At 42.1% G+C, this 24002-nt stretch overlaps 1 protein-coding gene across 1 annotated transcript in view; it reads left to right on the top strand.

The window, feature by feature from the left end:
• The window catches only part of IL17RE (interleukin 17 receptor E), a 114065-nt gene that overhangs the window by 30928 nt on the left and 59135 nt on the right, over positions 1–24002 (top strand). The window lies entirely within an intron of this gene.

Raw genomic sequence — 24002 nt, 5'->3', positions numbered from 1 at the left:
CCATCTTTGGTGTCATTGGGAAGCATCTCATCTGACCGTTTGGCTGCAGTTTGAAGAGCACTGTTCTAAATGATTGTCTCATTGTCTCATAGAGCTGAGTAGTACTCAGATGGGTGTAGAAAGCTGGAGGAATACAATCTGAAGGGATGGTGCTTGGAACCTGGAAGGACCTACAGTTTGTGCCACTAAAAAATGTGAAAAGGATGAGAGCAGCACAGAGATACTGTCATGGAAGTCCAGTAAACAAAAACAGGGCTATAGCAACCCACTTTGTGCTTGCATCTGCAGGTCATTAGTCAAAAAGGCAGTTCACGTTTCTGCAGTGCACACCTGCCCTAATCTGGAAAGCTTAACTAGACAGTGTGACATTCAGTCTGTGCCTGGCACATAATATAGATATGGTATTATACATGAAAATAAAAAAATCATCATATATAACATCAGAGCCATAGATAAGGGGGTACCACCAGTTCTCCTGTACAGGGCCCAGGCCAGCAGGGGGGCCCAGAATGGGTAATTCGGATGTGGGCAGGGAGGGTGATTGGCACAGCAAGGGGGCAATTACTGGAACTGATCCCCTGTATGGCTTTCTCTGCAGCAGCTGAAAGCTGGCTTCTTCTCCTCCCCCTCCGGCTGGCTTTCAGCTGCTGCAGAGAGAGCCATACAGGGGATCGGTTCCAGTAACTGCCCCACCCTGCTGCACCCATCACCATACATTTCCCTCTCCTGCCCAGGCCCCCTTGTGTGCCCCCACCCCCACAGTGCTCCCCTCTCCTTTCCACTGACAGCTGCAAGCACACAATAAAATTCTTTAGGATGGAGAGTGGGGGAAAGGTTCAGTAAATATGTCACATTTCTCAGCCCCTTCCTTTCCCGATTGAACACAATGGGGTTTATTTACTAAAGCTGGAGAGTCCAAAATCAGACTCCCTTCTGCATAGAAACCAATCAGCTTCCAGGTTTCATTGCCAAAGCTTCATTGAACAAGCTGAGGTTAGAATCTGATTGGTTTATATGCAGAAGGGAGTCTGATTTTGCACTCTCCAGCTTTAGTAAATAAACCCCAATGAGTCATCAGTACCAATCACTCACTGTGTTCATTCATAACCGAAGCATAGTAAACAGCGTTTGCTTGGGGGGGGCTGTCAGGTTGGCTGTATGAGGCTACATTATGAACAGAATGTGATACTCAGAAAAATTTCCAAAAATTATGCTTTATTACATATAAATATTAGACGTATGGGCAATCGCCCTGGTTTACCATCACCTCAGTATGAGACAATACACACAGACCTAAAACCATATAAAATAACACCAAGACCGGTCTGAATAGATGTGCTGCAAAGACAATGACCACTAAGGTCTAAAGTCTTTGTAGCACTGGCACATAGGTTAACACTTCCCAAAGGAGGTGTACACAAAAATTATACCATAGGTATATAGTGTCACATGTAATGAATATAAAGACATGTGTCATGACCATATAGGTTCTATCCCATAGAGGGGAATTCCCAAAAATTATACCGAAGGTATGAAATATCACATGTATACAATGCAGCGAGCACAGTGTGCGTCAAAAGAGAGGCATAACCATAAGCCTATGTAAGGCAGCAAAAGGATATCACAAATGAAATGCAGTACAGTCCCGTGCCGGCACATGTAGTTGGGGCCCATTCATCTGTAATATAAGTGACTGATTCTTAGGACTTTTAGATATAAATAACGCCCCAGTTGTTGCCTGGATGGAGAAACAGATGCAAGTAGCAGAACACTGCTTCAAGTGATTTCTTCACCACAGCATGTGGACTACACACCACCTTTTGTTGAAAACAAGATAAGGCCCAGCGGCTCCTCCGCCCGTTGAAATATATGTGGCATGCCTTGTTTCCTATATAAAGCACCATAATGTCCCCATCCTGTAGTAAGACAAACAATATGAGGGAAGTCACTGTAAGAGCTTTCACTCAATAATAGACGTTTATGCCATATAGGTCACAGGGGACCTTTAATCTAATGTCCTGTAACAGTCCACTCACCACCTGTGCAATGGGTAGTAGGAAAGAAAAGGATATCCTTCATAAGTACTGCCCTTCAAAAGGTACTGCTATATGGAACCAAGGAACCACCGCTAACATCAGCCGACATACCACGGGTTCCGACCTCTCCATGGCGCCTGTGCCGCCTAAGTATGGCTCATGGCATGTGAAGATGGCTACCTCCTTGTAGGTCAGCGTGCGTTCCACCTAGTGCGCATGACCGGTCATTTATTTATATCTAAAAGTCCTAAGAATCAGTCACTTATATTACAGATGAATGGGCCCCAACTACATGTGCCGGCACGGGACTGTACTGCATTTCATTTGTGATATCCTTTTGCTGCCTTACATAGGCTTATGGTTATGCCTCTCTTTTGACGCACACTGTGCTCGCTGCATTGTATACATGTGATATTTCATACCTTCGGTATAATTTTTGGGAATTCCCCTCTATGGGATAGAACCTATATGGTCATGACACATGTCTTTATATTCATTACATGTGACACTATATACCTATGGTATAATTTTTGTGTACACCTCCTTTGGGAAGTGTTAACCTATGTGCCAGTGCTACAAAGACTTTAGACCTTAGTGGTCATTGTCTTTGCAGCACATCTATTCAGACCGGTCTTGGTGTTATTTTATATGGTTTTAGGTCTGTGTGTATTGTCTCATACTGAGGTGATGGTAAACCAGGGCGATTGCCCATACGTCTAATATTTATATGTAATAAAGCATAATTTTTGGAAATTTTTCTGAGTATCACATTCTGTTCATAATGTAGCCGCTTTTCTGTGAATTCCTTTTCACAAACCCTTCTTTTTTGTATGCCTCTTTGGGCTACTGAATGGAAGCCATATATTGGGTGATACAGTAATTTATTTTGTAACCTCTAAAAAACTATCTTTAGTCAATGTGGCTGTATGAGGCCCCCGTGGTTTCTAACAGCAGCCCTGTATGACATACAGTAGACACAACATGATATTAATATATTTGTGAAGATAAAATATTTTAGGTTCAGGAGGAATCATAAGTGTGACCATAACTGCCCAAATTTTACATTTTTCAGACATTCATTCCAGGGCCCCATGAAGCTGGTGGTGTTGAATGTGATTAGGTAGTTTCTTCAGCCATCTTATTTTTTCATTTTGGATAAACTAGAGAGGAGTTGAATGTTTTGTCATTTTTTTTTTATTTATGTGCTCAAGTCCGTGACCACATTGGGAAGATTTTCCACACTTCCTGTCACTCTGACACCCATACAAAAAATGGGGAGCAGTTGTCACCGAGACAGGACAGCAGAGACAGCAATAAAAACATTGCTAGAAACTCTAACCCTTCCTTTCTCAAATTGCTTTTGTCCTGGCAGGAACTGAGGGATGATCTCACTAGCAGGGAGACAGAGTTCTTTATTTATTTCAGGTACTTATATAGCACCATCAATTTACATATATATTGTACATTCACATCAGTCCCTAACCCTCAAGGGGTGTACAATCTAAGGTCCCTAACTCACATTCATACATACATATACTAGAGCCAATGAACCTATCAGCATGTCTTTGGAGTGTGGGAGGAAACCGGAGTAAACCCACGCAGACACAGGGAGAACATGCAAACTCCAGGCAGGTGGCACTGTGGTTGGGATTTGAACCGATGACACTAATACTGCCAGGCAGAAGTGCTAACTACTTATCCACTGTGCTGCCCAGATGGCAGTAAAACCCAACAGAGGTGCTAACCCTTCCCAGTTCTGTTTGAAACAAAATAATATGCTTCGCCTGGAGTTTGTACCGGGAAATTGATCTCGGCAGCTTGTATTTGTCACATAAACAGTGTATGATGGGTGTATTATTATGTGCAATGACTGCAGATGATTGATTTATTTCTGTAATACTTGAGGTTATACAACCGTATGGGGAGGATGTCTGTCTCAGTAATAAGGAAATAGTGTATAATCTGGGTTTGGCTGGCACATTCTGCTCTTTAGAGTTCCTCATGCACACAGGACTTTTTTACAGCGGCTGTTTTTGGCTTTTGACTTTTTTTTATACATCCAGTAAACCCCCCCAGCATGTTAACCTGTGTGTCCATATACACATAGACTGGAATCAATGTTTTTTTGGCTGGGACATTTTTGGCTGGGAAAAAAAACTAGGACTAGTGGGTTTCTAGAGTTTTTTTAGCTGTAAAAACGCTCTAATGCTGAAAAATGCAGCAAAACGCGGTAAAACTCTGCAAACCGGCATTTTTGGACCTTTTTTTTAACCCCCCCAATTTGTTTTTTAAACACTTCATTTTACCACTTTGTTTTGCAAACAGAATATTATTAAAATAAAAAAAAATAAAAAAAATATATACATACACACACACACACACACATATATATACATATATATATATATATATATATATATATATACACATACACACATATATATATACATACACATATATATATATATATATACACATACACACATATATATACATACACATACACATATATATATATATATATATATATATATATATATATATATATACACACATACACACTATATATATATACATACACATACACATATATATATATATATACACACATACACACATATATATATATTATATATATATATATATATATAGCAGGTAAAATAAGTCAAACACGTCGCTATTTTTCTCAGTAAATATATTTCTAAAAGTGCAACTGACATGAAATTTTCACCACATGTCAGTAACAACCTGTGCAATCCATACATACAAGGAAACCAACACAAATAAGTTCAGAAATTAAGTTATGTGTAATAAAATAGAATGACACAGGGAAAAAGTATTGAACACGTTAACTGAAATGTATTTATGACTTCGTACAAAATCCTTTTGTTGGTAATGACAGCTTCAGGATGCCTCCTGTATGGAGAAACTAGTTGCATGCATTGCTTGGGTGTGATTTTGTCCCATTCTTCCACACAGTCTTCAAAACTTAAAGGTACCAAGGGCCTCTTCTGTGAACTCTGATCTTTAGTTCTTTCCATAGATTGGATTCAAGTCAGGTGATTGGCTGGGCCATTCTAGCAGTTTAATTTTCTTTCTTGGAAACCAGTTGAGAGTTTCCTTGGCTTTGTGTTTGGAATCATTGTCTCTCTGAAATGTCCCCCCTCGTTTCATCCTCATCATCCTGGTAGATGGCGGCAGATTTTTATTAAGAGTGTCTTAGTACATTTTTCCATTCATCCTTCCTTCAGTGACAGGAAGTTTGCCAGTACCGTATGCTGAAAAACAGCCCTACACCATGATGTTCCCACCTCCATGCTTCACAGTTAGTATGGTGTTTTTGGGGTGATGTGCAGTGTAATTTCACCTCCAAATATGGTGTGTATTATGGCATCCAAAGAGTTCAACTTTGTTCTCATCTGACCAGGCTATATCCTCCCAGTATATTCACAAGCTTGTCTAAATGTTGTGCAGCAAACTTTAAACCAGCTTCAACATGCTTTTTCTTCAGCAAAGTCTTTCATGGTGAACGTGCATACAGGCCATGGTGGTTGAGTGTATTACTTATTACAATTGTACCTGCTAATTCCAGGTCTTTCTGAAGCTCTCCACAACTGGTATTTGGCTCTTGAAAAACTCTTCTGGTAATTCTTTTCACTCCTCTGTCAGAAATCTTGCAAGGAGCATCTGGTCATGGCCAGTTTATGGTGAAATTATGTTCTTTCCACTTCCGGATTATAGCCCCAACAGTGCTCACTGGACATTTCAGAAGTTTAGAAATCCTTCTGTAAGCAATGCCATCAGTATGTTTTGCAACAATAAAGTTGCTGTCAGGAATGGGCTCACTGGCCGTGTAGGCTGCAGTACCGGTGCTTGCCAGCGGGTGTGTCAGGAATGGGCTCACCTGCTGTGTGGGCTGCAGTACTTGTGCTTGCCAGCGGGTCCTTTCAGCAGCCAGGATCTCACTCCTGCAGTCAAGCCATCACCTGAGGCTGATTGCAGGAGGTGTATTTAAGCAGGACCAGGCCTGCAATCAGTGCCTTGGTGTTTTCTGGATCATGTTTCCTGTCTTCTGCCTGCTTGACTCTGACTCTGCTTGAACTCCGCCTGCACTGACCCCGGCTATTCCTCACCATTCTCCTGCCTGCTCCTGTTGTACCTTATCTGCCCGATTGTTCCTGATCCGGCCTGCCTGACCACTCCACCTCTCCAGCCCTGACTACACTTATACATAGTAATATTAGTTTAAGGTTTGGTTTTGTTTGCACTGCGTTTGTTTATTTTGTGCAGCTCTTAATAAATTTTATTATTATTTCACCATTTCTGAAGCCTGCTATTTCCCTGTGTCAGTCTACACATCTCTGGTCATACCTGGATCCCTGACAGTTGCAAAGGTCTTGAGATAGCTCTTTGCTTTTATCCATCTTGAGATGTTTCTTGCATGACACTTTGGTAATGAGACACCTTTTTATAGGCTATCAGTTGAGACGGAACCAGCTGATATTAATTTGCACTGACAAGGGGCAGGATTGCTTTCTAATTTCTGATAGATTTCAGCTGATGTCTTGGCTTTCCATGCCTTTTTGCACCTTTTTTCATGTGTTCAATACTTTTTCCCTGTGTCATTTCATTTTATTACACATAGCTTAATTTCTGAACTTATTTGTTTTGGTTTCTTTGTAGGTATGGATTGAATAAGTTGTTCCCGACGTGAAATTTTCATGTCAATAGCACCTTTAGAATTATATTTATCTAGAAAAATGCTGCCGTGTTCAATACTTTTACCCACTGTATATACTGTATATGTACCAAAAGTAAAGTGGTTGTAAAGGCTCAAGGTCTTTTAACCTTCATGCATTCTATGCATGAAGGTAAAAAAACCTTCTTTGTACAGCACTCCCCCCCAGCCCCCCTAATACTTACCTGAGCCCCATCACAATCAGCGGTGTATTTAGGTTTTGTGCTGCCCTAGGCAACACAAAAATCCCCCCCCCCCCCAGTGGAGAGAGCCTGACACCAACCAACACTATGCCCCCTCTCCCACTCCCCCCCCTTGCATGAAGAGAGCCTGGTTGACCAACAATACCCCATCCCCCCCATCCCCCCCTCACCAAGACAGCCTTCCACTACCACCACCCACATACACTAGCCACCCCTCTGTCAAGAGGGAGCAAGACACTCACCTTCACAGCTCCAGACACCCTCAGGAACAAGAGTCAGGCTCTGCATACACTGTCAAACAGCCCAAAGCCTCTCTTGGATCCCACCTGGTCCCCACGCCATGTGTGTCCCTTCTTTCAGGGGGTGGCGCTGCCCCCCTGAAAAATGCCGCCCTAGGCAAATGCCTTGTTTGCCTTGTGGTAAATACATCACTGATCACGATAGAGCAATGTGCCTGAGAGCCTCAGCTCTGCTCTCCAGGGACTCTCCCTTTTCATTGGCTGATACAGCAGTGGGAGCCATTGGTCTCAGGGAACCCCTGCTAAAAATAATTAATTTGGGGTCATTAGGAAAATGCCTCTTACATTAATGGTTGGGAAGAATGCACACCTTACTGTCAGCTAAAAAGATCAGTGGTGTAATGTTACTGACTTTGCCAAGTGACGACGGATTTGTAACTAAGAAGGCACTATTAGATGGGCGGCCAAATAGCAACAGCTAAAGGAACCCCTAGCACCCCATGGAGGAATCCTAGGGTTTTATGGGACCCTTGTTGAGAATGTCTTCTCTATAGTAACTCCTCCCTTTATAGTAATTTTCTTTATAGCATGAACAGTGTCTTGACATTGGTGACTCTCGTCAATGGTGTCATCTCTGTAAACATTCTATAGCCTTCTGAGGATGTTGGACAGCCTGCAGCCATTCTTCATCAAGGACTCAATGACAGCACATTGCTTCTGCTTGGGATCCATTATTTACCTGCAATGTAAAGGAGGAAGAGTTAGTGAAGAGGAAGAGTTCTACTAACATGTGAAAGTGGAATGACCTATTTAGGTTAATAAAAAGGTTATGCCCACCTTTGAATTACTTTCTGTACAGCCCTCGTATATATACATAGTATCCGAAGTAATCTAATTTAAAGTTAAAGTTTTATGTTCTATGGTTGAATTGGCGATATGGTGGTTATTATCCATTTTGCAAGTTATATGTATTGGAACACATGGACCATGCACTGCCATCTAGGTGGATATGGTTGTGTGTGAGCTGGCTAACACTTCAATCCTGCCTGCACTGTGTTAAAGTGTTACTAAACCTAGACCTTGTATTCACTATATCCGGTCTCCCCGGACCCTGCATTCACTATATCCGGTCTCCCCGGACCCTGCATTCACTATATCCAGTCTCCCCGGACCCTGCATTCACTATATCCGGTCTCCCCGGACCCTGCATTCACTATATCTGGTCTCCCACAGTACACAGAACATGGAAATGCAATTATTTTAGTAAATATAAACTGCTAGATACCTTTTTTCATCAGCAGTTAGAGCAATCTTGTGACTTCAATCAGTTTCCAGGAGAGCACTGGTTAAAGCTTGTAAGAGAAGTTTTCATTCTCCTCTAGGAGGATGCAGGACCCCTTACCCTCTGGCTGGACAGTGCTGATTGGCCCTGTGCTGATCACATGCACTCTTCCAAGGAAAAAAAACTCTCTAGCAATACACACCAAACTAAGCATGTGCAGAGTGACTCCACAACTTTGTTCTATCAGGAGATACTTAGAAGACAATGGAAGAAATGGAGGATCAGAGAAGTCAGGATCAAACAGCTTTTTTACACAATGCAGAGGATTAGCCCCTTAGGTTCCAGAGTGAGTATAACAAGCATGCTTTACTGCATCTACAGACTGAATTTACTGTTGTGGGTTTAGTGACACTTTAAATGTCATTGATCAATGTTCCTTTTGTTCTTCAGAAGAATATCAAAATAAGCTGAGACATTTATTAGAGATATTACTTTCCCTGCTATACAATACTTAAATAAGTGTGGGAAGTTCCCTTGTATCTTTTATGCAATTTTTTATTAACTTGCATCATCCTTTATGCTTACACAAACATGAATGAGTACATATCTTTGTATTTCGCAAGGAAACCAAAATGTTCCATTCACAATGAAAAGGAGTTGCCACCTGTAACAGTAGACAGTGGAAAGAGCCAGCAAACTTTACACAAGATTTCTAGGGCGTTTGTCAGTATTTGTGCCCATTCAGTCAAAAGAATATTTGTGAGGTCGGGTACAGTGTTAGGTGAGAACACCTGGCTGACAATCACTATTCCAATTCATCTTAATGGTGTTCAGTACGGTTGAGTCTCAGTAGCGTTGAGGTGCTCAGTACGGTTGAGGTTCTAGTAGAGTTGAGTCTCAGTAGCTCTGAGGTGTTTATTAGGGTTGAGGTTTAGCTGGGATGAGGCTCAGTAGGGTTGAGGTGTTCAGTAGGGCTGAGTTTCAGTAGGGTTGAGGTGTTCAGTAGGGTTGAGATGTTCAGTAGGGTTGAGTCTCAGTAGGGTTGAGGTGTTCAGTAAGGTTGATGTTCAGTAGAGTTGAGTCTCAGTCGGGTTGAGGTGTTCAGTAGGGTTGAGGTATTTAGTAGGGTTGAGTCTCAATAAGGTTGAGGAATTTAGGATGATTGAGGCGTTCAGTAGGGTTGAGGTGTTCAGTAGGGTTGAAGTGTTTAGTAGTATTGAGTCTCAGTAGGGTTGAGGTGTTCAGTAAGGTTGATGTTCAGTAGAGTTGAGTCTCAGTAGAATTGAGGTGTTCAGTAGGGTTGAGATGTAGAGCAGGGTTGAGATGTTCAGTAGTATTGAGTCTCAGTAGGGTGGAGGTGTTCAGTAAGGTTGAGGTTTAGTAGAATTGAGTCTCAGTAGGGTTGAGGTGTTCAGTAGGGTTGAGGTATTTAGTACGGTTGAGTCTCAGTACGGTTAAGCTATTTAGTGGGGTTGATGTGTTCAGTAGGGTTGAGGTGTTTAGTAGTATTGAGTCTCAATATGGTTGAGGTGTTCAGTACGGTTGAGGTATTTAGTAGGGTTGAGTCTCAATGAGGTTGAGGAATTTAGGAGGATTGAGGTGTTCAGTAGGGTTAAGGTGTAGAGTAGGGTTGAGAAGTTCAGTAGTATTGAGTCTCAGTAGGGTTGAGGTGTTCAGTAAGGTTGAGGTTCAGTAGAGTTGAGTCTCAGTAGGGTTGAAGTGTTCAGTAGGGTTGAGTATTTAGTAGGGTTGAGTCTCAATAAGGTTGAGGAATTTAGGAGGATTGAGATGTTCAGTAGGGTTCAGGTGTAGAGTAGGGTTGAGATGTTCAGTAGGGTCGAGTCTCAGTAGGATTGAGATGTTCATTAGAGTTGAGATGTTCAGTAGGGTTGAGTGTCAGTAGGATCGAGATGTTCAGTAGAGTTGAGATGTTCAGTAGGGTTGAGTGTCAGTAGGGCTGCAGTGTTTGAGTAGGATTGAGGTATTTAGTAGGTTTGAGTCTCAGTAAGGTTGAGGTATTTAGTAGGGTTGAGATGTTCAATAGGGTTGAGTTTCAGTAGACTTCAGGTGTTCAGTAGCGTTGAGTCTCAGTAGGGTTCATTTCTTCAGTACAGTTGAGATGTTCAGTAGGGTTGAGTGTCAGCAGGGCTGCAGTGTTTCATTAGGGTTGAGGTATTTAGTAGGGTTGAGGTGTTCAGTAGGGTTGAGTGTCAATAGGGCTGCAGTGTTTCATTAGGGTTGAGGTATTTAGTAGGGTTGAGGTGTTCAGTAGGGTTGAGTGTCAGTAGGGCTGCAGTGTTTCAGTAGGGTTGAGGTATTTAGTAGGGTTGAGGTGTTCAGTAGGGTTGAGTTTCAGTAGAGTTCATGTGTTCAATAGCGGTGAGTCTCAGTAGGGTTCAGGTGTTCAGTAGGGTTGAAGTGTTTAGCAGGGTTGAGTCTCAGTAAGGTTGAGGTATTTAGTAGGCTTGAGGTGTTCATTAGGGTTGAAGGGTTGAGGTAGAAAAAAAGCCATGTGGCTCTATGCAAGTTACTTGAGTTCCTTCACACCAAACTCATCAAACCATGTCTTTATGGAGCTGGCATTGTGTACAGGTGATGGAACAAGAATTGGCCTTCCGCAAACTGTTTCCAGTTAGTTGAAAAGAAACAGTACTCTTTAATGGAATCACCTGACCTCAATAAGTAGTAGGTGTGTGGCCATTTCCTGCATTGTATGTTCTTAAAGCCATCAATCATGCTCATAGGTTTTGTACAGGTTTAAATGAGTTTTGTGGCTGAGGGAACGTTAGATCACAGCTAACAAGAAAATAGCTGCAGGCATTAAAGCCCCCAATGTTTGATTTTTCAAAGAACAAGAATGTGATCACCATCTCTTAGAATATGCAGAATTATACATTTTCTGCTAGTTATCGCTGAATTTACCAATCTGAAAAGCCTGCCTTTAGGTATAAAGCCGGGAGGTTCAGTATCTATAGTTAAGGTCTGTGACATTTCAAACTATTTTTGACAAAATTCCAGTTCCTTTTAAATGTACAGGACAATTATTAACTTGAACTAACAACCTGAACTCAGGTTCTTGCCAACATTTTAATGCCGTTTGACACAGAAGTTTATTTTACACTTCAGCTGTACGTCATTTGCAAAAGCTAACAAAAATTAATTGAGACTGAGAAGAGACCTCTTCCAAAACAAATATAGGATCATGTCCTCGTTCCGCTCACAGAACCTGCCAATTAGTTGGGCAGCTGAGACAAACATGCAGTTGTGCCACTTTGTGCCAGGAGTAATGCCATTTCCTGGGCCAGCTTGGAAGTATTGGCAAAGAACGTTGAGTTTTTTTCTCTTTGACCTCCAAGTGGATTCATTGTTCAAACAGCCCCAGTTATAGTTCAGCTCATAATTAGACAAATTACCAAATTTGTTGAAGTCAACTCTTGATTTTGGTGCACTGAGCATTTACATGAAAGAAAGTTCTACCCTTTTTGTCCTTGATTATTTAGAGCAGCCTCCTGGTGACTCAAAAAAAAAAAACACTAATAATAAATAAACACCCTCCTGAGCATCAAACCCAATGTGTAATAGAATAAATCTGTGAAAGAAATAAAGTACTGTTTTTGTTTTTTTTTACACTTTATTCTTCAGCTCAGCTGGGTGTTTATTATAGGCTGGCCAGGTGTTTATTGCTACTTGATTTTGGTATATTTTTGATATATGTTTCACTTAACATTTGAATTTAGTGGCTCAGCCAGTTTTTTATTTACTTTTGACTTTATTTGTTTCACAGGTTTATTCTATTACACATTGGGTTTGATGCTGAGGAGGGTGTTTATTTATTATTAGTGTTTTTTTGGGCATGGCTTTCAGCTGCTGCTGAGAGAGCCATACAGGGGATCGGATCCAGTAATTGCCCCCTGCCGCACCCATCACCCTCCCTGTACACCATACCTAGCTCTTGCTGCCCAGGCCCCCTGTGTGCCCCTCACCCCCACAATGCTCTCTCTGCTCCTTTCCCCCGGTAGCTGCAAGCACACAAAATGATCCTTCAGGATGGAAAGTGGGGGAAGGGTTTGGTAATTATGTCACATTTACCAGCCCTTTCCTGAATGAACACAATGAGTGATCGGTACCAATCAGTCACTGTGTTCATTTCTAAATGGAAGCATAGTAAACTGTGGTTTGTTTTTTTTTTGGGTGGGGAGGCTGTCAAGTTGGCTGTATGGGACCCTGTGGTTTCTAACAGCAGCCCTGATTGCGCTCAAAATGCACTGCCTTTGCAATCTGCTGAGGGTGATGTAATGTAAATGGCACCCCAAAGACAGGTGGCAAACAGTGCTTTTGAAGACACCAAATCACATGGTACCCACAATACCATGCAGTTTGGTGCAACGCATTTTATTTAAAGGAGTCCTTGCACTTCTTTTTCTGTGTTCCGGAGCAATTTCAGTCCAATCAGAAGAATGCACTTAAATATTGCACCACACAGGACCGTGGTCCTATGTGATCCTGGTGTGAACCGGACCTAAGTGACTATGTCATGAGAAAATCACATAAAATTACTGTGATGACATCTCTGGACCTACAAACTGTACACAGGCCACCCTTTGTTCTGTTAGTAAATCAATAGCTCAAATCTGAGCAGCTATCAACAAAATCTATAAATGCTGCGACTTGTCATGTCATCGCAATGCAGAGGTAATCCTCAAAAAAAAAAAAAAGAAACGCAAAGAGTCATCCTGCAAGATTGATTCAGTGTCAACATATTTCACCTATAAACCAAAACATGTAATTATACCTTCCATGCTGCAATTATTCTGTACGCCCAGAATATATCACACAACATCACGTGACAGAATATAATTTATGAATCTATTTGTAGATTTATACAATCCTCTCTGCAAGATCTTAAAGTGAACCTGTCACCAAATATAGTTTTTCATTATAAGCCCATGCATGCTAAGTAACGATTATGCCTGAATACAAAATACGTTTGTATACTTTTCTATATAAATATATATACAAAATATATAAAAATGTGTTTGTATACTTTTATATATATATAAAAAATATATATATATATATATATATATATATATATATATATATATATATACACAGTGGGGCAGACTGACAACTCATTGGGCTCCCAGGCAATAGGGGAAGATTCAGTCTTCCCAGCCTGGTGCAGGTCTACAATTTTGTCTCTGGTGTCCTTCGACAGCTCTTTGATCTTCACCATAGTGGAGTTTGGAGTGTGACTGTTTGAGGTTGTGGACAGGTGTCTTTTATACTGATAACAACCTCAAACAGGTGCCATTGATACAGGTAATCAGTGCAGGACAGAGGAGCCTCTTAAAGAAGAAGGTACAGGTCTGTGAGAGCCAGAAATCTTGCTTGTTTGTAGGTGACCAAATACTTATTTTCCACCATAATTTGCAAATAAATTCTTTCCAAATCAGCCAATGTGATTGTCTGGATTTTTTTTCTCATTTTGTCTCTCATAGTTGAGGTCTACCTATGATGCCAATTACAGGCCTCTCTCATCTTTTTAAGTGGGAGAACTTGTACAATTGGTGGCTGACTAAATACTTTTTTGCCCCACTGTATATATTTATATATAATATAATATAATAATATAATATAATATAATTTGTATGGAATTTGTTAATAAAAACAAGAAAAGCAATAAAATAGATCCCCTGCAGCCAGGAACAATAGATAACCAGGACCCCATCAGAAACAATAGATCTCACAAACAACAATAGATCTACTCAGAAACCATATATCCCTGCAGCAACAATAGATCTCCCAAACAAAAACAAAGATAGATCCGCTTAGCAAAAATAGATCCCTGCAGCAACAACAGACCCCCTACAACAATATACAGTCAGGTCCATAAATATTGGGACAACAACACAATTCTAACATTTTTGGCTCTATACACCACCACAATGGATTTGAAATGAAATGAACAAGATGTGCTTTAACTTCAGACTGTCAACTTTAATTTGAGGGTATTTACATCCAAATCAGGTGAACGGTGTAGGAAATACGACAGTTTGCATATGTGCCTCCCACTTGTTAAGGGACCAAAAGTAACGGGACAGAATAATAATCATAAATCAAACTTTCACTTTTTAATACTTGGTTGCAAATCCTTTGCAGCAATTACAGCCTGAAGTCTGGAACGCCTAGACATCACCAGACGCTGGGTTTCATCCCTGGTGTTGCTCTGCCAGGCCTCTACTGCAACTGTCTTCAGTTCCTGCTTGTTCTTGGGGCATTTTCCCTTCAGTTTTGTCTTCAGCTAGTGAAATGCATGCTCAATCGGATTCAGGTCAGGTGATTGACTTGGCCATTGCATAACATTCCACTTCTTTCCCTTAAAAAACTGTTTGGTTGCTTTTGCAGTATGCTTTGGGTCATTGTCCATCTGCACTGTGAAGCGACGTCCAATGAGTTCTGAAGCATCTGGCTGAATATGAGCAGATAATATTCCCGAAACACTTCAGAATTCATCCGGCTGCTTTTGTCAGCAGTCACATCATCAATAAATACAAGAGAACCAGTTCCATTGGCAGCCATACATGCCCACGCCATGACACTACCACCACCATGCTTCACTGATGAGGTGGTATGCTTAGGATCATGAGCAGTTGCTTTCCTTCTCCATACTCTTCTCTTCCCATCACTCTGGTACAAGTTGATCTTGGTCTCATCTGTCCATAGGATGTTGTTCCAGAACTGTGAAGGCTTTTTTAGATGTCGTTTTGCAAACTCTAATCTGGCCTTCCTGTTTTTGAGGCTCACCAATGGTTTCCATCTTGTGGTGAACCCTCTGTATTCACTCTGTTGAAGTCTTCTCTTGATTGGTGACTTTGACACACATACACCTACCTCCTGGAGAGTGTTCTTGATCTGGCCAACTGTTGTGAAGGGTGTTTTCTTCACCAGGGAAAGAATTCTTCGGTCATCCACCACAGTTGTTTTCCGTGGTCTTCCGGGTCTTTTGGTGTTGCTGAGGTCACCGGTGCGTTCCTTCTTTTTAAGAATGTTCCAAACAGTTGTTTTGGCCACGCCTAATGTTTTTGCTATCTCTCTGATGGGTTGTTTTGTTTTTTCAGCCTAATGATGGCTTGCTTCACTGATAGTGACAGCTCTTTGGATCTCATCTTTAGAGTTGACAGCAACAGATTCCAAATGCAAATAGCACACTTGAAATGAACTCTGGACCTTTTATCTGCTCATTGTAATTGGGATAATGAGGGAGTAACACACACCTGACCATGGAACAGCTGAGAAGCCAATTGTCCCATTACTTTTGGTCCCTTAACAAGTGGGAGGCACATATGCAAACTGTTGTAATTCCTACACTGTTCACCTGATTTGGATGTAAATACCCTCAAATTAAAGCTGACAGTCTGCAGTTAAAGCACATCTTGTTCATTTCATTTCAAATCCATCGTGGTGGTGTATAGAGCCAAAAATGTTAGAATTGTGTCGATGTCCCAATATTTATGGACCTGACTGTATATCAAACCAAGCAACGATAGCTTTCCCAGCAGCCACCATTAACAGACCCTCCCGTTACCAGCAGCATAAGACCCCACCTTCAACAATAAATCCCCTCATCAACAATTGATCCCCTCCTCCAGCAACATAAGCCCCCCCCAGCAACAAAAGTCCCCCCAGCAATAATGGATCCCTCACCAGCAACATTAGACCCCCTTAACAATAAATTCCCCCAGCAGACAGCACACCCCAGATCCTCTAGCACACCCCACCACCCTTTGCCATTGCATACATTCAGTGCTGGAGGTACCGGAACTGCGTTCCCCCGCATTCCTGCAGAAAAAAGCCCTGGTTAAAACAATTCTTAAGACTAGGTTTACTAGGTTCTGTTGTGGTTGGTTTCGGGTGCAGGAACTGCAGCTATTCCCACACCTGCAACTGTCTGCAGCCAAAACATGCTGCTTTGTAGAGACGTGCTGGGCTGCCATTCATTCTTAATGGCACCCCCACACAGTGCATTTGCAGGCAAGGGATACGCATTGAAATTGCATGTTGCAAAAGCACCATGCGATTTCCCTGCGGCTGCATTTTGAAAATGGTGCAGGAACCTTTTTTCTTTTTTGCGGGAAACGCAGGCACTGCAGCCCATTCAAATGAATGGGCCCCCGCACTCATACCGCAAACCCGCTAGGGCAGGGGCGGACTGACCATTTGGAAACTCGGGCACTGCCCGAGGGCCTGGAGTCAGTAGGGGGCCCCATGAGATGCCCCTGGTACCTTTTTTCATAGGCTTTTTTGAGTTTGGGCAAGGACACAGGGGCCCCATGATCCCCTATTGTCCGGGGGCCCCATGAGTTGTCAGTCCGCCCCTGCGCTAGAGTGTAATATTCCTGATATGTGCCTGTTGTACCATGTACTTGTATGAAAAAGTATCCTGTTTTCTTTTGCATTGCTTCCTTTGTGCCACACAAAGCAGTGTGGTTACAGTTGAAAGCACACAAGCAGCACATAGTAAAACAGCACACAGTTAACCCTTTGATCACCCCTCATGTTAACCCCTTCCTGCCCAGTGCCATTAGTACAGTGTCAGTGCTTTTTATTACCACTGATCACTGTATTGGTGTATTGGGGATGTCGGTGACACCAAGTCAGTTCCCCCCCCCAGTGTCAGAATGTCCACCGCAGTCCTACTATAAGTTGCTGATCGCCGCCATTACTAATAATAAAAAGAAAAATTCCTGTGTATATACAGCCAATTGTAGACACTATAACTTCACGTAAACTAATTAATTTATACGTATTGAGATATTTTTTTGCAAAGACATGTAGCAGAATACATTTTGGCCTAAATTTATGATGAAATCAGTTTTTTAAAAATTTTTTTACTGGACATGTTTAATAGCAAAAAAGTCAAAAATATTGTTTTTTTTTCTCAAAACTGCCTTTTTTTTTTATAGTGCAAAAAATAAAAAACGCACAGGTGATCAAATACCACCAAAAGAGAGCTCTATTCGTGGGGAAAAAAGGACCTAAATTTCATTTGGGTGCAGCGTTGCATGACCGCGCAATTGTCTGTTAAAGTAACGCAGCGCCGTAACGGAAAAAATGGCCTGGAAGGGGGGTAAATCCCCTGGAAGGCATGTGGTTGCTTTCTATTGTAAACTGAATGGCTTGTTTTACAAGGTGAGGGATTACATGCAGTTTAATGTCACAAGAAAGTCAAACTCTCTTGCAGCTTCTACTTGAACCCCACCGAATCCAATCTAAAGCTGTCAAGTTAGCAATCTGCTCATCAGCATCGACTTCCTTATACAAGACAATGTGACGCCGAAGGCGATTATTTTTTGGCGATCATAGCTGCAGCATTCAACTCTGTGTACTTAGCACATATGGACTGAAATTGTTCATTGATAAAATCATCATTTTCAGTATCCAGCAATGTCAGGATTTGCAGGAAAGCAAATTGCTGGTGAAGCGTATCTATCGGTAGTGTGCGGTTTGTAACCTTTGTGTTAAAGGAATAGTTCACCTTTACCGAAAAAAAAACTGCCCATGAAGGTAATGGGCCCCAGTAGGTAAAAGCAAACTGAAGCTTTGACCAACATTGAATAATGCCCTTGCTATAGGTGGAGGTAATTGTGCATCTCATGAAGCCTGACTGAAAAACTCCCCTACATGACGTCATCCTGCCCTGCCTTGTTGTGTTGTTTGGAAATTAATCAATCTCCATTTACATCGGGGGTCCTCATCACAGTCCCCCTTAGATCATGGTCTCCATGAGAGCCCTCCTTACTTTAGAGTCTCTTCTTACATCAGGGTCCCCATTAAAGTACTCCTTACATCAGAGTCTCCAGCAAAGTCCCCCCTTGCATCAGAGTCTCCAATAAAGTCCCCCCTTGCATCAGAGACTCCAATAAAGTCTCCACTTACATAGGAGATTCCAGCAAAGTCCCCCCTTGCATCAGAGTCTCCAAAAAAGTCCCCCCTTGCATCAGAGACTCCTACAAAGTCCCCCCTTGCATCAGAGACTCCTACAAAGTCCCCCCTTACATCAGAGAATCCAGCAAAGTCCCCCCTTGCATCAGAGAATCCAGCAAAGCCCCCCCCTTGTATCAGAGACTCCAACAAAGTCCCCTCTTGCATTAGAGACTCCAATAAAGTCCCCCTTTGCATCAGAGACTCCAACAAAGTCCCCCCTTGCATTAGAGACTCCAATAAAGTCCCCCCTTGCATCAGAGACTCAAACAAAGTCCCCTCTTACATCAGAGTCTCCAATAAAAGCCCTCCTTACATTAGAGACTCCAGCAAAGCCCCCTCTTACATAGAGTCTCTTGTTACATCAGGGACCCATCAGAGTCTCCCTTAGATCATGGACTCCATAAGAGTTCCCCTTATTTTAGAGTCTCTGCCTAGCAACAAGAAAAATACAAAAAAATGAAGCCCCCCTCCAAACGCATTAAAAAAACGCGGCAAAAACGCAATGCAAAACGCAATGCAGAAACGGGTCAAACGCAACCTGCATAGGTGTGAACCTAGACATATTGTTTTCCATTGCTTTCAGTTTTATTTACCGATTGTTGATTCCTGTCCATAGGCAGCACTGCCTCTTCCCCTTCATTTCTGAGAATCTACATCACTAAACACCTCACTGGTCACAGTTATTTCTCACACACCAACAATGAATCATTACAGCTGCTCCGGAGAGGGATTGTTTGAGAATTATTATTATTATACAGGATTTATATATATATATTATTATTATTATTATAATACAGGATTTATATATTATTATACAGGATTTATATATTATTATACAGGATTTATATAGCGCCAACAGTTATCTCAGTGCTTTACAATATAATGGGAGACAATACAATTACAATACAGTTCAGTACTGCCTCACACCGATCAACACCGGACATCCCCCACCCAACTTCCCCCAACCCCCCCCCCCCCGAGGGGAGTGCCTGACAGTGACCAACAACACCCCTGCCCCATCCCCTCCACCCGGGAGAGCCTTCCAATAACATTCACCACCCCCCCCCACGGCGACAGAGAAACACTAACCTTCACAGCTCTGGACATCCCTGGAAATGACAGTCAGGCTCTGCATACACCATCAAGGAGCCCGCAACCTCTCTTAGATCCCACCTGGTCCCCATGCCGCATATGTTTCTTCTTCCAAGGGGCAGTGCTGCCCCCCTAAAAATGTCACCCTAGGCAAATGCCTTGTTTGCCTTGTGGTAAATATGTCCCTGACAAGAGGGTTAGGAGGGCCCTGCTCCTTAAAGCTTACAATCTAAGATGGAGGAGTTGGTGGTACAAAAGGTAATAACTGTGTGGGATGGACTGGTAGAAGGAATAGAAGATTCCATTATTAGCTGAGGGCAGGATAGGTTTCCCTGAAGAGATCGGTTTTCAGAGATCGCCTAAAAGTGAGCAGAGTAGACGATAGTCTGATAAATTGGGGTAGACAGTTCAAGAGGATGGGGGAAGCTCTGGAGAAGTCCTGGAGACGAGCATGGGAGGAAGAGACAAGGGAGTTGGAGAGTAGGAGGTCCTGTGAGGAGTGGAGAGTACGGTTTGGGTGATATTTGGAGACAAGATCGGTGATGTAATTTGGGGCGGAGTTATAAATGGCTTTATATGTTATTGTTAATGTTTTGAATTTTATTCATTGGCCAATGGGAAGCCAGTGGAGGGATTGGCAGAGAGGGGTGGAGGACACTAAATGAAGGCCAGTGGAGGGATTGGCAGAGAGGGATGGAGGACACTGTATGGAGGCCAGTGGAGGGATTGGCAGAGAGGGGTGGAGGACACTGAATGAAGGCCAGTGGATGGATTGGCAGAGAGGGGTGGAGGACACTGAATGAAGGCCAGTGGAGGGATTGGCAGAGAGGGGTGGAGGACACTGAATGGAGGTCAGTGGAGGGATTGGCAGAGAGGGATGGAGGACACTGAATGGAGGTCAGTGGAGGGATTGGCAGAGAGGGATGGAGTACACTGTATGGAGGCCAGTGGAGGGATTGGCAGAGAGGGATGGAGGACATTGTATGGAGGCCAGTGGAGGGATTGGCAGAGAGGGGTGGAGGACACTGAGTGGAGGCCAGTGGAGGGATTGGCAGAGAGGGGTGGAGGACACTGAGTGGAAGCCAGTGGAGGGATTGGCAGAGAGGGGTGGAGGACACTGAGTGGAGGCCAGTGGAGGGATTGGCAGAGAGGGGTGGAGGACACTGAGTGGAAGCCAGTGGAGGGATTGGCAGAGAGGGGAGGAGGACACTGAGTGGAGGCCAGTGGAGGGATTGGCAGAGAGGGGTGGAGGACATTGTATGAAGGCCAGTGGAGGGATTGGCAGAGAGGGATGGAGGACACTGAATGGAGGTCAGTGGAGGGATTGGCAGAGGGGTGGCAGATATGGAACAGTTAGTAAGGTGGATAAGTCTGGCAGCAGAATTCATGATAGACTGAAGAGGGGATAGTCTGCGATGAGGTTGGCCAATGAGGAGGGAGTTACAATAGTCAAGGCGAGATATAACAAGGGAGTGAATAAGTTGCTTAGTGGTTTCCGAGGTTAGGAACGGGCGTGTCTTGGAGATGTTGCGGAGGTGAAGTCTACAAGATTTGGACAGTGATTGGAATTGGGGATGAAAGGACAGATGGGAGTCCAGGATTACACCTAATACCCTGGCATGAGAGGAGGGACTGATGGTTGTATTGCTGATCTTGATGGAGAAGTCAGGGGAGGGGGCACGGCCTGGAGGGAATAGTATGAGAATTAAATAAAGGCTCACTGTTGAGGGATAAAGGAAAACATGAAGATGGTAAAAAAAAAAAAAAACAGACGTCATTTATCTTACACCTCCTTAAAGTCCCATACAAATCTAATGCCCAGAAAAGAATTTAGCACATTCAGTAAAAACCATCCAGAAAGTGGTTGCGGCATAGCGCGGAGCAATGTGGACGTACCTGAAATGTGACAAGGACAGACAATGGAAGGCGAGATGACGTTGTTGTCACTGAGGCTCTCTGGGGACATTTGTTGTGGAGATCATCCTTCTCTATGGCTATTTAGAGTTTTCTGTGTGCTACGGGAATTGTATAGACATGAAATGTGTCACACAAAAAAAGAGAAGAAAAAGGGACTTTTGTGGTAATAAACATGTCAGTCATATGCCCATACAAAAATAGTCATTATTTGTATTGCAAAGCAAAAAAACAGGATATTCTTCTACAAACACATGCTAAAAATAGAATATATGTTCTGTCCTACTTATGTGTCATTATTCGGTGTTGGATATGTCAGGTTACAATGTTATGTAGTATGCTGACGTTTAGTGGTGGTATAGGGCCACTAGAACTTGTTTATTGGTGTGATTTGGTTTTTGTCTTCCTGTTTAGTGCTAGTTAGTTCAGCTCTAGCTAGACCCCATCTTTTCCATTATCCCACAGTTAGGCTGGCCATACACTATTCAATTTTCTGTCCAATTTCTGCCAATTTCCTTTAGATTTACCTTCAACTATGTAGTGCAAGAGCCTGCCTAATTGGATGCAATTGAAAGTGTTGTTAGTTTTGACCTCCTATTATATGGTTTTTATCTTAACCAAAAATCTCAAGAAAATTGTATAATGTATGGCCAGTCTAAGTGTTAGCTGTTCACAAGGACAGGGCTTAGGCTGGCCATACACTATACAATTTTCTTACATTTTTCTGTCCAATTTCTGCCCAATTTCCTTTAGATTTACCTTCAACTATATAGTGCAAGGGCCTGCCTAATTGGATGCAATTGAAAGTATTGTTTAGTCTGGCCATACAATATACAATTTTCTTGAGATTGTTTGTTTAGATTTACCAAAAACCATATAATAGGAGGTCAAACCTAACACTTTCAATTGTATCCAAATAGGCAGGCCCTTGCACTAAAGGAAATTGGGCAGAAATTGGACAGAAAAATGTAAGAAAATTGTATAGTGTATGGCCAGTCTAAGCCCTGTCCTTGTGAACAGCTAACACTTAGGCTGGCCATACATTATACAATTTTCTTGAGATTTTTGGTTAAGATTTACCAAAAACCATATAATAGGAAGTCAAAACTAACAACACTTTCAGTTGTATCCAAGTAGGCAGGCTCTTGCACTACATAGTTGAAGGTAAATCTAAAGGAAATTGGGCAGAAATTGGACAGAAAATTGTATAGTGTATGGCCAACCTAAGCCCTGTCCTTGTGAAGAGCTAACACTTACGCTGGCCATACATTGTACAATTTTCTTGAGATTTTTGCTTAAGATTTACCAAAAACCATATAATAGGAGGTCAAACCCAAACAACACTTTCAGTTGTATCCAATTAGGCAGGCTCTTGCACTATATAGTTGAAGGTAAATCTAAAGGAAATTGTACAGAAATTGGACAGAAAATTGTATAATGTATGGCCAGCCTTAGAAAAGTCATTGTCTACCATTTTCTTATTTGTCTTCTTTCTACTACTTTGTTACTACAGCACCTCCCCCCTCCCAGAGTTAGAGATAGATATATAGAGGGAGTGCAAATCAGGTGTGATGTCTGCGGTGACAACAATGCTCCTCCATAGAAACAGCACAGCATTGTCACCCTAGGACAGGAAGTATTTTACTGGCAGGATCAGCAGGTGAAAATAAAGGGGAAAACCCTAAAAAAAAAGAAAACTAATGCAGCCACCACAGCTAACTTTTTGTCCTGTACGGAAACACTTTAACTCAGATACAATGTAACCTTAATGATTTCCATCATTGATACAAAAAGAACATTCAGGGCTGGTTCACACCATAGAAATGCAGTCCAGATGCATTCTGGCTGCGTTTTTGTTGCATTTTTTACGTGTTCCAGTGCGTTTTTTATACATTCTTGTTAATTTTTCCCCCTCTCTTTTTCTTCAGTTTAAATAGGGACATGTGCGTTCAGATGCGTTTCTGATCCATTTTAAGTGCAGTTCTGTACAGGAAAAATGCAGCCTATTCTACTTTTTTTCTGCATCCGGAACACACTGGAACTGCAAGCACTGATGTGGACTATGACATTGACAACCATATAAACTACTTTCTGTGCATTTTGGATGCAGAAAAAAGCAACTGAAATGCATGTACTGTGAACTGGCCCTCAGAACAGTCAGATTTAATACAATGTGGGGAGACACCACATTTTGATTGCAAAGACAATCAAAGCATATTATAAATGCACATTTTCAAAATAGACAAATCAGTGGGTTTCCATTGGGATCAGGCAAAAAAAAAAAAAGCCTGAAAAAAACCCAATGCAGCAAACACATCTAAAGACTGCTAAGCTGAAATATATTACATCTTAGTTTTTGGGTTCAGATAGACTTTCACATTTTGATGCAAATGTGTTCTAAAACCAGAGTCTGACAATTTGATTTTTTAAAATATATTACACTTCAGGATATAATTTAATATTTGAATTTTTAGCCGGCTTTTCTGTGTATCTAATTGCTTTTTATTTTTC

The sequence above is a fragment of the Staurois parvus genome, unplaced genomic scaffold (genome assembly GCF_062004578.1).
Source record: "Staurois parvus isolate SC_StPar_1 unplaced genomic scaffold, SC_StPar_1.0 ptg000283l, whole genome shotgun sequence".
Taxonomy (NCBI): domain Eukaryota; kingdom Metazoa; phylum Chordata; class Amphibia; order Anura; family Ranidae; genus Staurois; species Staurois parvus.
This window is presented reverse-complemented; position numbering and strand designations above follow the sequence as displayed.